Source organism: Hyla sarda, chromosome 1 (assembly GCF_029499605.1).
Source record: "Hyla sarda isolate aHylSar1 chromosome 1, aHylSar1.hap1, whole genome shotgun sequence".
NCBI lineage: Eukaryota > Metazoa > Chordata > Amphibia > Anura > Hylidae > Hyla > Hyla sarda.
The window spans coordinates 539,252,139-539,266,853 of NC_079189.1; positions in this window are offsets into that span (position 1 = coordinate 539,252,139).

Genomic DNA, 14,715 nt, shown 5'->3' on the forward strand with positions numbered 1-14,715 from the left:
ATCCCTGTCACAGAGTGGCACAATGACTGAGCCTGAAGGTGGCATCAATATGAGGAGACCATATAGTGGCTGAACGACACAGCGTGGAGGTGTTGGCAGCATGAGGAGACCATATAGTGGCTGAATGACACAGCGTGGAGGTGGCGGCAGCAAGAGGAGACCATTTAGTGCCTGAATCATACAGCATGGAGGTGGCGGCAGCATAAGGAGACCATATAGTGGCTGAATGACCCAGCCTGGAGGTGGCAACAGCCTGATGAGACCATAGGGCCTAGCAATTGAAAAGATTAAAGATATTTATTAACATTTAAATTGAAGATTTCAAATAGATTAACCTAAAAAGTTTTATTTAATGTGTCAGCAGCATGAGGAATCCACATGGCGGCACAGTGACAAAGCCTGGAGGTGGCAGCAGCATGAGGAGACCATAATATGGCAGAACAACACAGCCTAGAGTTGGGGGCATCAGGAAGAGACCATACAGTGTCTAAATGACACCGCCTGGAGTTGGCGGCAGCAAGAGGAGACCATATAGTGGCTGAATGACAGCCTGGAGGTGGCGGCAGCATGAGGAGACCATATAGTGGCTGAATGACACAGCCTGGAGCTGGCATCAGCATGAGGAGAGCATATGGTGGCAGATTGAGACAGCCTGGAGCTGGCATCAGCATGAGGAGAACATATGGTGGCAGAATGGGACAACCTGCAGGTGCATCAGCATGAGGAGAACATATGGTGGCAGTATGAGACAGCCTAGAGCTGGCATCAGCATAAGGAGAACATGGTGGCAGAATGAGACAGTCTGGAGGTGGCATCAGCAGCATCAGGAGTCCTGAAAGTGACCCAGTGACAGAGTGGGGCGGTGGGTGGCAATACCAGTACCTGGTGACGAAGGTGGGTGAAAAAAGGAGAACTTGACATCAGATGTATGGCATCAGGTGGGTGGCAGGATCAGAATGGTAGCTGAGGCAGGTGTGCACAAGTATTGAGGATATGCATTACATAAAACTTAACTTTTAATAATATTCTTGGGATAAAATATATCTACCCAAAATGTTTTTGTTTTATTTAACAAAAGTAAGTTGTACAAAAACACCATGTGCCACCTACACCACCAAGTATTGATGTGATGCAAAGACCTCTCAAAAGTTGGAAGGGAACAACGTATGGTCCATTGTAATCGGTGGGGGTAAAAACATCCCCTGTAAGGCCCTACTCTCACACTATTTTAAGTTTACTCCGCTCCTCAGCGTCCGGGACTCAATGTACCGAACGCAGGGTGCGTGTTTATGTATTCACGCCGGCTCCCTCGTGACGTCACACCTTGCCCCCTCAATGAATGTCTATGGGAAGGGGGCACAACGGCCGTCACGCCCCCTCCCATAGACTTGCATTGAGGGGGCAAGACGTGATGTCACGGGGCAGGGTGTAACGTCACAAGGGGACGGGCATGAACACAGAAGCCCACACCCAGTATTCAGAACATTGAGTTCCATATGCTGTGAAGCGGAGTATCCCTTTAATTCCCTTCTTTGGCAAGTGTTACTCGCCCTAAAAAGGGTGGCCACACACAGGAAACTCTCTTTATTTCCACCTACAAACACTGCCATTTCCCAGGGTTTTTAGATGTAAATAGGAAGAGTTTCCTGTGTGGGGACGCCCTTTTTAATCCCTTAAGGACCCAGCCATTTTACACCTTAGGACCAGAGCGTTTTTTGCACATCTGACCACTGTCACTTTAAACATTAATAACTCTGGAATGCTTTTAGTTATCATTCTGATTCCGAGATTGTTTTTTGTGACATATTCTACTTTAACATAGTGGTAAAATTTTGTGGTAATTTGCATCCTTTCTTGGTGAAAAATCCCCAAATTTGATGAAAAATTTTAAAATTTTGCATTTTTCCAACTTTGAAGCTCTCTGCTTGTAAGGAAAATGGATATTCCAAATAAACTTTTTTTTTATTCACAGATACAATATGTCTACTTTATGTTTGCATCATAAAATTGACGTGTTTTACTTTTGAAAGACACCAGAGGGCTTTAAAGTTCAGCAGCAATTTTCAAATTTTTCACAAAATTTTCAAACTCACTGTTTTTCAGGGACCAGTTGAGGTTTGAAGTGGATTTGAAGGGTCTTCATCTTAGAAATACCCCACAAATGACCCCATAATAAAAACTGCACCCCCAAAAGTATTCAAAATGACATTCAGTAAGTGTTTTAACCCTTTAGGTGTTTCACAGGAATAGCAGCAAAGTGAAGGAGAAAATTCACAATCTTCATTTTTTACACTCGCATGTTCTTGTAGACCCAATTTTTGAATTTTTACAAGGGGTAAAAGGAGAAAATTTATACTTATATTTGTAGCCCAATTTCTCTCGAGTAAGCACATACCTCATATTTCTATGTAAATTGTTCGGCGTGTGCAGTAGAAAGCTCAGAAGCGAAGGAGCGACAAGTGGATTTTGGAGAGTACATTTTATGAAATGGTTTTTGGGGGGCATGTCGCCTTTAGGAAGCCCCTATGGTGCCAGAACAGCAACAAAAAAACAAAAAAAACACTCACTAAAATGTGTGTTTCCCCCCAAATTTCACATTTTTGCAAGGATTACTAGCAGAAAAAAAAATTAAAATTGTAACCCCATCTCTTCTGAGTATGGAGGTACCCCATAATTTGACCTGAAGTGCATTACGAGCAAACTACAATGCTCAGAAGCAAAAGTGTCATATTTGGCTTTTTGAGAGCAAATTTTGCTCGGGGGGCATGTCGCATTTAGGAAGCCCCTATGGTGCCAGGACAGGAAAAAAAAAAAACACATGGCATACCATTTTGGAAACTAGACCCCTTGAGGAACGTAACAAGGAATAAAGTGAGCCTTAATACCCCACAGGGGTTTCACGACTTTTTCATATGTAAAAAAAAGTTTTTTTTTCACTAAAATGTATGTTTCCCCCCAAATTTCACATTTTTGCAAGGGTTAATAGCAGAAAAGACCCCCCAAAATTTGTAACCCCATCTCTTCTGAGTATGAAGGTACCCCATAAGTGGACCTGAAGTGCACTACGGGCGAACCACAATACTCAGAAGAGAAGGAGTCACATTTGGCTTTTGGAGAGCAAATTTTGCTTGGGGGCATGTTGCATTTAGGAAGCACCTATGGTGCCAGGACAGCAAAACAACCCCCACATGGCATACCATTTTGGAAACTAGACCTCTTGAGGAACGTAACGAGGGGTACAGTGAGCATTTACCACCCACTGGTGTCTGTCAGATCTTTGGAACAATGGGCTGTACAAAATTTTTAATTTGCACAGCCCACTGTTCCAAAGATCTGTCAGACACCAGTGAGGTGTAAATTCTCACTGCACCCCTCATTACATTGTAGTTTCCGAAATGGAGTGTTTTTATATATTTTTTTTTTTGCGTTTGTCAAAACCGCTGTAACAATCATCCACCCCTGTGCAAATCCCCTCAAATGTACATGGTGCACTCTCCCTTCTTGGCCCTGTTGTGCGCCCCCAGAGCAATTTGCGCCCACATATGGGGTATCGTCGTAGTCGGGAGAAATTGCATTACAAATTTTGAAGGGCTTTTTCCCTTTTACCTCTTGTCAAAATGAAAAGTATAGGGCAACACCAGCATGTTAGTGTAAAAAAAATATTTTTTTACACTAACATCCTGGTGTAGACCCCAACTTCACCTTTTCATAAGAGGTGAAAAGAGAAAAATCCCCACAAAATTTGTTAGGCAGTTTCTCCCGAGTACGGCGATACCCCATATTTGACCCTTAACTGTTGCCTTGAAATATGACAGGGCTCCAAAGTGAGAGCACCATGTGCATTTGAGGCCTGAATTAGGGATTTGCATAGGGGTGGACATAGGGGTATTCTACGCCAGTGATTCCCAAACAGCGTGCCTCCAGCTGTTGCAAAACTCCCAGCATGCTTGGACAGTCAACGGCTGTCCGGCAATACTGGGAGTTGTTGTTTTGCAACAGCTGGAGGCTCCGTTTTGGAAACAGTTGTGTACCATTCGTTTTTCATTTTTATTGGGGAGGGGAAGGGGGCTGTGTAGGGGTATGTGTATACGTAGTGTTTTTTACTTTTTATTTTATTTTTGTGTTAGTGTAGTGTAGTGTTTTTAGGGTACAGTCACACGGGCGGGGGATTACAGCGAGTTTCCTGCTGCGAATTTGAGCTGCCGGGTAAAATTTGCTGCATCGCAAACTTGCAGCCCGATACTCACTGTAAGCCCCCTGTCAATGTGAATGTACCCTGAACATTCACAGGGTGGGGGGGGGGGACCTCTAGCTGTTACAAAACTACAACTCTCAGCATGCATGGTCTATCAGTGCATGCTGGTAGTTATAATTTTGCAACAGCTGGAGGAACACGGGTTGGGAAACACTGAGTTAGGAAACAGACATTGTTTCCCAACCAGTGTTCCTCCAGTTGTTGCAAAACCACAACTCCCAGCATGCCCAGACAGCCGAAGGGCATATTGGGAGTAGTAGTTACGCAACAGCTGGAGGAGAACAGTTTGGGGACCACTGTGTAGTGGTGTCCAAGCTGTAGCCCTCCAGATGTTGCAAAACTACAACTCCAAGTATTCTCAGGCATGCTGGAAGTAGTAGTTTGGCAACATCTTTAGAGCACTCCCCCGTCCCCCGCCGCGTCCTCCGGTCTTCCTCCCATTCTCTCCAGACTTCCAGGGGCTGGGCAGGGTGGAAGGAAGTAACCGCCCCCCCCCCTGCGATTGGTCGGTTAAGAATCACAGGGGTAGGAGGAGGTGGCAGGCTTGCCACCTCGCTCCTATACTTCAGCATGGTCCGTGGCTGTCTGACAACCGGGATCATGCAAAATTACCGGGCGGTCGGTTCCCAGAGACCCGATCAGCCCGGTAATGCCGCAGATCGCAGGGGCGAATTCCCTTGCGATTTGCGACGATCGCCGACATGGGGGGCCGACATGGCCCCCCTCGGTATTTGCCCTGGATGCCTGCCGAAGCATTTCAGCAGGCATCCGCTTCCAATCTCTGTCTGGCGCGCGGCAGGGACCGGAAAATGCTAGGACGTCCGGGGACGTCCTGGGTCCTTAAAGCCCAGGGTGCCAGGATGTCCCCGGACGTCCTGGGTCCTTAAGTGGTTAAGACTAGTAACACTTTCCTCGAAAATGTGGAAGGGAACAACGTATTGTCCATTGTAGCAGGTGGGGGTAAAAACCTCCCCTCTAAGGCGCTACTCTTGCCATGTTAATTCCCTTCTTGGCAAGTGTTACTTGCCCTAAAAAGGGCAGCCCCACACAGGAAAATAGGGAGAGGTTCCTGTGTGGGGCCACCCTTTTTAGGGTGAGTAACACTTGCAAAGAAGGGAATTAATAATGCGAGAGTAGGGCCTGATCGGGGAAGATTTTACCCCCACCGGTTACAATGGACCATACAGTGTTCCCTTCCACCATTTAGAGGTCTTTGCAACACATGAATACTTGGTGGTGTAGGTGGCACATGGTGTTTTTTGCACACCTTTCCTTTTCTTAGATAAAAATTGTGGTCCATATATTTTATCCAGAGAAGTTAAGTTTTAGCTAATGCATATCCTCAATGCTTATTTGTGGTCTGATGCGGAGGAATTTCTGTAACTGGGGAGCAGCACCTTAAATCCATATTTGTGAAGTGTTGTTGTGGCACTATGGTCAATCTACTCTGATGCATTAGGCATTGGTGGGAGGAAATCTTGGTGGATCCATGCCTGATTCAGCTTCACAAAGGTCAGTCTTTCTATATTTTTTGTGGACAGACGAGTTCTCCTTGTGGTGACTATGGCCCCCGCCGCACTAAACACCCTGATGGCACACTACTGGCTGGCCAGGACAAATCAAGTTTGGCTGCCCAGAAGTCCAGCGGATCTTCAAAGTGTGTTGGCAGGGTCATGTCAAGGTATGCCACCACCTGCTGGTTCAGGGCCTGCTCCAGGTCTACCTGCTGCTGCTGAGTTGCTTCACTATGCGGGTGAAGAAAGCTACTCACCAGAGAATGTAGACTAAGGCTGCTACTGATTGAGCCGATACTACTCCTGCCACCCCACCCCTCCCCTCCCCAGCAGACATGGCAGTGGAAGGTGAGCGCAGAGGGCCCCCCCGAGTCAGACCTTGGAGAGGATGGACGATGGCACCGATATGCATCGGCCAACTGATTATGTAGGATGTCTCTGTAGTAGGTCAGTTTGTCCTCCCTCACAGTGGGTTTAAAAAAGGCCCCCATTTTGTGCCGGTAGTGAGGGTCCAATAAGATGGAGAGCCAGAGGTCATCCTGCTGCTGAATGGTGACAATTCAGAGGTCACTACGCAAGCACGTAATGCATGCATTGTGCCATTTGTGCCATCTCCACTGCATACTGCCACGGTGTGTCTGGGTCCTCTGTCTTGCCTTCCTCATAACCCTTTAGCTCCTCTGGCTGCTCCTGCTCCTCCTCTCCTGTCAGATGACTATAAAAACCGCTCATTTTGCAAAACCTTAACTGTGCTCCACTGTCCCCCACCCCCTCCTCTTCCAGTTCAGCCCCCACGTCTCCAGTGCACTGACCAGCCATCATTTCCAACATGTGTTGCAGTAAATGAAGCAGTGGAATGACGTTCCATAATCCTGGCGACTATGTTGGGGGATACCATTCTGATGCTGCAGCTCAAGGAGGGTGTGTTTTGGTGCTTTGCTGTGTACGAGTGGCTGAAGTGCATGCAAAGTTTCCATCCCATTGTTAAGATGCCTTGCTGATGGGGGTAACACTTCAAGAACTTTTAGCAGTACCTCCCCCGTGTGACTCTGTTTGCCAAGGAAAATAATGTGAAGAACAGCATGACACCACTGCGCCCTGCACACATGGTATGCTGGAGGGGCACTGAGACTTGTCCATGCAGTGGAGACTGCGGAAACGGTGGAGGATGAGGAGGTTGATTCGCACACAGTCACAGGACAAATGGCCTGAGAGTGTGGAGGTGGAAGTGGCGTGAACTGTTTAAGTTGCTGTTGTGGCTGTGCAGGAATCACATTTACCCAGTGGGCTGTAAAGGACATGTATTCTCCCTAACCACAGTTACAGCTCCACACGTCGGAGCTGCTGTCCACTTTGGTACACACAGACAGGCTCAAGGACTGGCCCACCTTCTGGTCCACTAAATTGTGCAGAGCTGGTACTCCCTTGTTCGCAAAGAAATGCAGGGCTGGGACTCTCCACCTCGGCTTGGCACAAGCAATCAGTTCTCTGAAAGGTGCAGAGTCCACCAATTCAAAAGGGGGGGAATGCAGCACCAGGAACTTGGACAGGAGCACCTTCAGCTTCTGCGTAATTTGATGAGGAGGCGCATACTGTTCTTTCTTGGACATGGCTTCGCTGATGGATTGCTGGCGGAATGACTGACTCGAAGTAGGAGGAGCAGGAACCTCTGGAGCGACATAAGATGGGTGTGACACAGAGCAACCTTCGGCTGAAGTGGTGGGGCCTTGGCTGGCTGAAACAGGGATCGGCGTGCCACTGAGTGATGCAGCAGGCTGGAACATCGCATCGGCACCACGGTTCTCCCAGGCTGCTTTATGGTGACACTGCATATGTTGTCGCAGGGCTGTGGTGCCAACATTGGGACCCTGGCCATGCTTCACTTTCTGCCAACATATCTTGCGTGTGGCCAGGTTAACATCCTCCGGATGCCACACTGCCAAGTAGCTGATTTTCCCCCCATAACAGTCTGAACTGATCGACTGCTACTGCCGCCGACTCCAGGAACCCCTGTTCCACTACCTCCCAGGAAGGTAGGCTGCCGCGAAGCAGGGGGTCTACCCCGAGCACATTTGCCTCCGGACTTCCCACTTCTGCCACCATGCTACCACCTTGCTGGCTCAGCTGCTGCCTCACGGGCAACCTGCAACCCTCTTCTCCTTATGATGATGAAGCCCCTTCTGCACCCGGTTCCCAATTGCGATTGGCTTAATTATCATCGAGTTGTGTCTGCACATCACTGATGTCCTCCTCTGGTTCCTCAACAGTGTCTGCTTCAGGAGCCTGAATGCTTGCAACACCACCTCCCACGTCACTCTCCTCATCAATACTTGCCAACTTAGCATAGGAAGCAGTTGATGTCTCCTCCAATTTTTGTATGGGCAGTAGCTGCTGACTGTCCTCTAGATCGTCCTCACTAAATAGTGGAGCTGAACCCACAGCATAAGATACTGTGGGGGAGGGAACAGCATAGGACAGAGGCAATGGGAGGATAGGGAATCCTCCCGGGCCATGCCAACTGAGGGGTGTGTCTGAGGAAACCCCCGACTGTTGACTGGGGGTGTAAGATGTCACTTGTGATGAAGTGGATGACCGAGTTAACCAATCGATGATGGCAGATGGGTTGCTGGTCGAGACGCGACCGCTGGCTGATACCGGGAGCTCAGGCCTCTCGTTGCCATTCCTGCTGCCACTCGCCACTAGTCTTCAGTGACCTCTGCCTGCACCTGATGAATTTTTGCCTCTACCACTCCTCTGTGCATGTTCTGCCCCTTCTTTGCTTGACGTGCGTATATGAGGGGAGGACAATACGCTCCACTGCGCTTAAACAGTATTTGTCTTCAACACTGTACTTTTGGCTGGCCTTTCATTGTAACTAGGCCCTTAGGACTATAACAGGAACAAAATGGTACACCACATAGATGTACGTACATGATATGTACTTATTAGGGGAGTAAAATACGCTCCACTATACTTAAAACAGTATTTGTCTAGAACAGCAGCCAGGGTGTACTTTTGGCTGGCCATTCACAGTAACTAGGACCTTAAGGCTTTAACAGTAACAAAATCGTACACCACCTATGTACGCACAGGTTACACTTAATAGAGGACAATACACTCTGCTACGCAACCTCTATTAGGCACTAATAGCAGGTTATTATGGCTTTTAGTGCTCTGCTCACTCTAAATGGCTGTCTACTATTAGCTTTTTAGTTGTTGTACACACCAGTGCTGCAGCACACAGTCACTGTGTAGTACACCCAAAATCGCACTCTCTCTCTCACTCTCTCAATCTCTCTCCCTTCCCTATCAGTACTTCTAGGCTGGATTTGGGCTTGAGGTGAATCACTGCTGTAAAAATGTTTTTCTGTGCCACACACACTACTCTCTGTCCCTCTCTCTCTCTCTCTGCTATAAAACGCTGAAGTGACTGTCCGCAAGCTGGCTGACGATTATATAGGGCTGTGACATCACAGGGGTGGCTGGCTGCTGATAGGCTGCATACTGCATGTGATTCAGGGTCATCCATCCTACCCAGCTTGCCGCCTTCCCAGAGTTCCTTGCCCCATGTCCTGACATGTGGAGCCACCATCTTAAAATCCCTGGAGCTTGGACCGCACTAAATGAAGTTTATTGAAGCAATTTGTCCGATTGAATCTTGGCGATATTCGGATTCGTTGCAAAGCAAATTTTTCCTGAAATTCGTAACAAATTCGGATTCGTCTTATTCGATCCCTAATTATGACTAGTCATATAATTAAATCATATTACTACTGTGACAACTTATAGCCATCTCCAGGGTCTGAGATGGTTGGCACATCACAAATAGCAGTAGAAACAAAGCAATGTCTGTTTTAAACTGCCCTCAGCCAGATTTATTCTTCATCCCAAGCCACAGATATCAGCACCACTGTCCACATTATATAAAACAAAAGCCTGCTCAACTGAGGACAGTGCCTCCAACTATTAATTTTGAGCCTACTGCTCTATAGCCCAGACTTGGTCCTCCTGTAGCTCCCACATGTCTGGCCCTACCCGTGTCCTCTCACACTGGGAATCAACACCTAGAAGCTCAGAACTCTCTAATAGAGCAGGGGTCCAACCATTGGGACCCCCCGCAATCTCCTACCCAGCACCCCGGCTCTCTCCGTACACAGAGTGCGTTGAACGCTATATGTCCGGTCATCCCATAGAGCTACATGGAAGGGCCCACTGCTTTGGGCAGTGGTAGACCGTAATCCATGCAAGGAGCAGAGATCGCAGTGGGGTCCCAGCAGTTGGCTTATGCGCTATCATGTAGGTAGGGAATGAAGTGTTCTGCAGCTGAGTACCCCTTTAAAGGGGTATTCCGGCTTTAGACATTTTATCCCCCATCCAAAGGAAAGGGCATAAGATGTCTGATTGCGGGGGGCCCGCCGCTGGGACCCCCCACGATCTCCCTGCAACAACCACATTATGTGCAGAGCTGTGTCTCCAGGCTCAGAAAGGAGAAGTTTTTGGGACTGGAGAAGTGACATGTCATGTCGTGATGTCATGTCACGCCCCCTCCCTTCAGGTCTATGGGAGGGGAGTAAAGGCAGTGGTGTGGCATTACGTCATGTCTCCAGTCCAAAAAACTTCCGGTTTCCGAGCCTGGAGACGCAGCTCCACACATTATGCGATGGTCCCGGCAGCGGGCCCCCCACGATCAGACATCTAGGGGATAAAATGTCTAAAGTCGGAATACTTCTGTAACTGTAACATCCAGATCCTGTTTTTGGATTTTAGACCAAATCTTAAGTTGTATATCCATGTCACTCCAGCAGGCTTACTGCCACACTACTACTAAAAATATAATAAATAAAAAAAAAAAAAAAATATATATATATATATATATATATATATATATATATATTTATAAAAATAATTAATAATAATTAATAATCAAACTACAACTTCATCATCAATATACCACTAATGCTGCTAGTTACACAAATATTTCACATAAAAATACACTACATCACAATACTGCTGGTGCTAATACAAATAATTATCACACTACTACTACTTCTACTACTACCACCACTTATACTAAGAACAAACATTATCCTAATAAAACACACTACTGCTGTTTGTAATCATACTACTACTACTACTTATAATAATAATCAGTCCACTAATCATACTATTATTTATCCCTCTCATATGACTACTATAAATCATACTCTTCCTGCTACTAATATTAATCATACTACCACTAATTATCATTACTAAAATTCATATATATATATATATATATATATATATATCTCTATCTCAATGGGGGGAGATTTACCAAAACCTGTCCAGAGGAAAAGTTGCTGAGTTGCCCATAGCAACCAATCAGATCAATTCTTTCTTTTTTCAGAGGCCTTTTCAAAAATGAAAGAAGTGATCTGATTGGTTGCTATGGCCAACTCAGCAACTTTTGCTCTGGACAGGTTCTGATATATCTCCCTCAACATGTCTGTGTGTATGTATGTTCCAGCATCACTTTCAAACAGCTGGAGATATCTGAAAAAAATCTTTGTCACATGTTACTTACATGTAAACTAAAAATATAGGATTCTTAACCCCTTAAGGACGCAGCTCATTTTCACCTTAAGGACGCAGCCCTTTTTTGCAATTCTGACCACTGTCACTTTATGCATTAATAACTCAGATGCTTTTACCGATTATTCTGATTCTGAGATTGTTTTTTCGTGACATACCGTATATACTCGAGTATAAGCCGACCCGAATATAAGCCGAGGCCCCTAATTTCACCTCAAAAACCCAGGAAAAGTTATTGACTCGACTATAAGCCTAGGGTGGGAAATACATCATCCTCCCTGTCATCATCCAGACCCCCGTCATTAACAACCTCATCTTCATCACCCTGTCATCATCCCCCCTTCATCATCACCGCCTGTCATCATCCCCCCTTCATCATCACCGCCTGTCATCATCCCCCCTGTCATCATCCCACCCCCCCTTCATCATCACTGCCTGTCATCATTCCCACCCCCCCTTCATCATCACCGCCTGTCATCATCCCTTTATCATCCCACACCACCCCCTTCATCATCCCCTTGTCATCATCCCACAGCCCCCCCTTCATCAGCCCGTTGTCATCATCACACCCCCCCTTCATCATCACCGCTTGTCAATGTCTGATACAGTGGTCTTCAACCTGCGGACCTCCAGATGTTTCAAAACTACAACTCCCCGCAAGCCCGGGCAGCCATCGGCTGTCCGGGCTTGCTGGGAGTTGTAGTTCAGAAACATCTGGAGGTCCACAGGTTGAAGACCACTGCGGCCTTCGACATCATCCAGCCCCCCCCCCCCCTCACCCCCTTTAGTTCTGTACTCACCTCCGCTCGGCGGGACATTAGGATGCGCTGATCCGGGCCATCTGTGCTGCAGGACCGTCCGGTGGGGAGGGATGGTCGTTCCGGGCTTTCCATCTTCAATGGGGGGGGGGGCTTCTCCCGGAATAGAGACGTTGCCTTGACGAAGACGCACAGGGACGTTACCCATGAACGTCCCTGTGCGTCATCGTCAATGCAACGTCTCTATTCCAGGGCCGGGCCCGAAGCACGGAGAAGAGGCCCCCCCCCCCCCCCGCGGTGAAGATGGAAAGCCCGGAACGCCTATCCCTCCCCACCGGACAGTCCCTGCAGCACAGATGGCCCGGACCAGCGCACCCTAATGTCACGCCAAGCGGAGGTGAGTACAGAACTAAAGGGGGTGAGAGGCTGGATGATGTCGAAGGCCGCAGTGGTCTTCAACCTGCGGACCTCCAGATGTTTCAAAACTACAACTCCCAGTAAGCCCGAACAGCCGATGGCTGCCCGGGCTTGCTGGGAGTTGTAGTTTTGAAACATCTGGAGGTCCGCAGGTTGAAGACCACTGAGGGCGGAGAGTTCACTCGAGTATAAGCCGAGGAGGGTGTTTTCAGCACGAAAAATCGTGCTGAAAAACTCGGCTTATACTCGAGTATATACGGTATTCTACTTTAGGTTAGGGGTAAATTTCCGTCGTTACTTGCATCCTTTCTTGGTAAAAAATCCCAAAATTTCATGAACATTTTGAAAATTTAGCATTTTTCTAACTTTGAAGATCTCTGTAAGGAAAATTTATATTCCAAATAAATTTTACATTGATTCACAAACACAATATGTCTACTTTATGTTGGCATCATAAAATGGACATATTTTTACTTTTTGAAAAAATTAGAGGGCTTCAAAGAGCAGCAATTTTCAAAAATGTCATGAAAATTGCAAAATCTGAAGGAACAGATGTTACAGAACTACAACCCCCAGCATGCCTGGGCAGTCTAGGTATGCTGAGAGTTGTAGTTTGGCAACATCTGGAGGGCTACCATTTGGGCACCACTGTAATAGTGGTCTCCAAACTGTGACCCTCCAGATGTTGCAAAACTATAACTCCCAGCATGCCCAGACAGCCTTTGGCTGTCTGGGCATGCTGGGAGTTGCAGTTTGGCAACCACTAGAAGGGCAGCAGTCTCAGGACCCCCCTTGACGATCTGCCGGGATGCCTGGTGAATGATTTCAGCAGGCATCCCGGTCCGATCCCCAGACGGGGACTGGAATTCCCACGGGCGTATGCATACGCCCTACGTCCTTAAGGACTCAGGATGCAGGGTGTATGCATACGCCCTACGTCCTCAACAGGTTAAATGGCCACTGTCATTAAACATGATTTTTAATATTGGATTCCTTAAGCAAAATAAATAACTTTTGTAATTGGCTTCCATAAAAAAACAAGAGTCTCCCTCCTAGGCTAGAACACATTCCGTCTGGTCAAAATCTCAGATTTTGGTCTCCTGCACTTAATAGGAGACCAAACTCAGGAAGTGTTTCTCTGCACTGAGCTTGATTGACAGATGCACAGAGCCTCGCTGAAAGCAGATGCAGAGAGCCTCACTGAAACATGCACAGAGCTTGAGGTCTTCTATACATCGCAGCACTGCAACGATGTGAGGGTGGAAGTGGGTGGAAGTGAGTAAGCAGGCTTCAGTAATATCAATGCCCAGCTTCTCCTGCTGGGAGATTGTACTATGTGAGCAAGAAGAAAGGTAAGATACACAACTTTTAAAAGCTCTGAATTTTTTATTTTTTTTTAACAGTTGGAGAGGTGTTAGGAGTATGCAAGTCCCATGCAAATCTGTAGGACTTCTGGTACCTTACTCTACAAGCTATGCTCTGCATCTCCTGGTGAGTGTGTCACCATGCAAGCCACACTCCTCCCATAAGCCATGCCCCCTTACACAAGCTATTTACAGGGGTACTCCGGTGCTTAGACATCTTATCCCCTATCCAAAGGATAGGGGATAAGATTCCTGATCGCGGGGGTCCCGCCGCTGGGGACCCCGGTGATCTTGCATGCCTCACCCAGTTTCAAATCAGTCCCCGGAGCGTGTTCGCTCCGGGTCTGATTACTGTCGATCACGGGGCCGGAGCGTTGTGACGTCAAGGCTCCACCCCATGTGACTTCACATTCCGCCCCCCTCAATGCAAGCCTACGGGAGGGGGCGTGACAGCTGTCACGTCCCCTCCCATGGGCTTGCATTGAGGGGGGCATGTCGCACCACACGTTTTGCTATACACATTTATCCCCTTTTGTGTGTATTGGAACTAAAAAAGGGAGGAAAAAAAGCAAATTGAACGTAATGTTACACCAAACTCCAAAAATGGGCTGGACAAAATTATTGGCACCGTTTGTGAAAACATAAGATTGTTTCAAGCATGTGATGCTCATTTAAACTCACCTGGAGCAAGTAACAGGTGTGGGCAATATATAAATCACACCTGAAAGCAGATAAAAAGGAGAGAAGTCCACTTAGTCTTTGCATTGTATGACTGTGTGTGCCACACTAAGCATGGACAACAGAAAGAGGAGAAGAGAACTGTCTGAGGTCTTGAG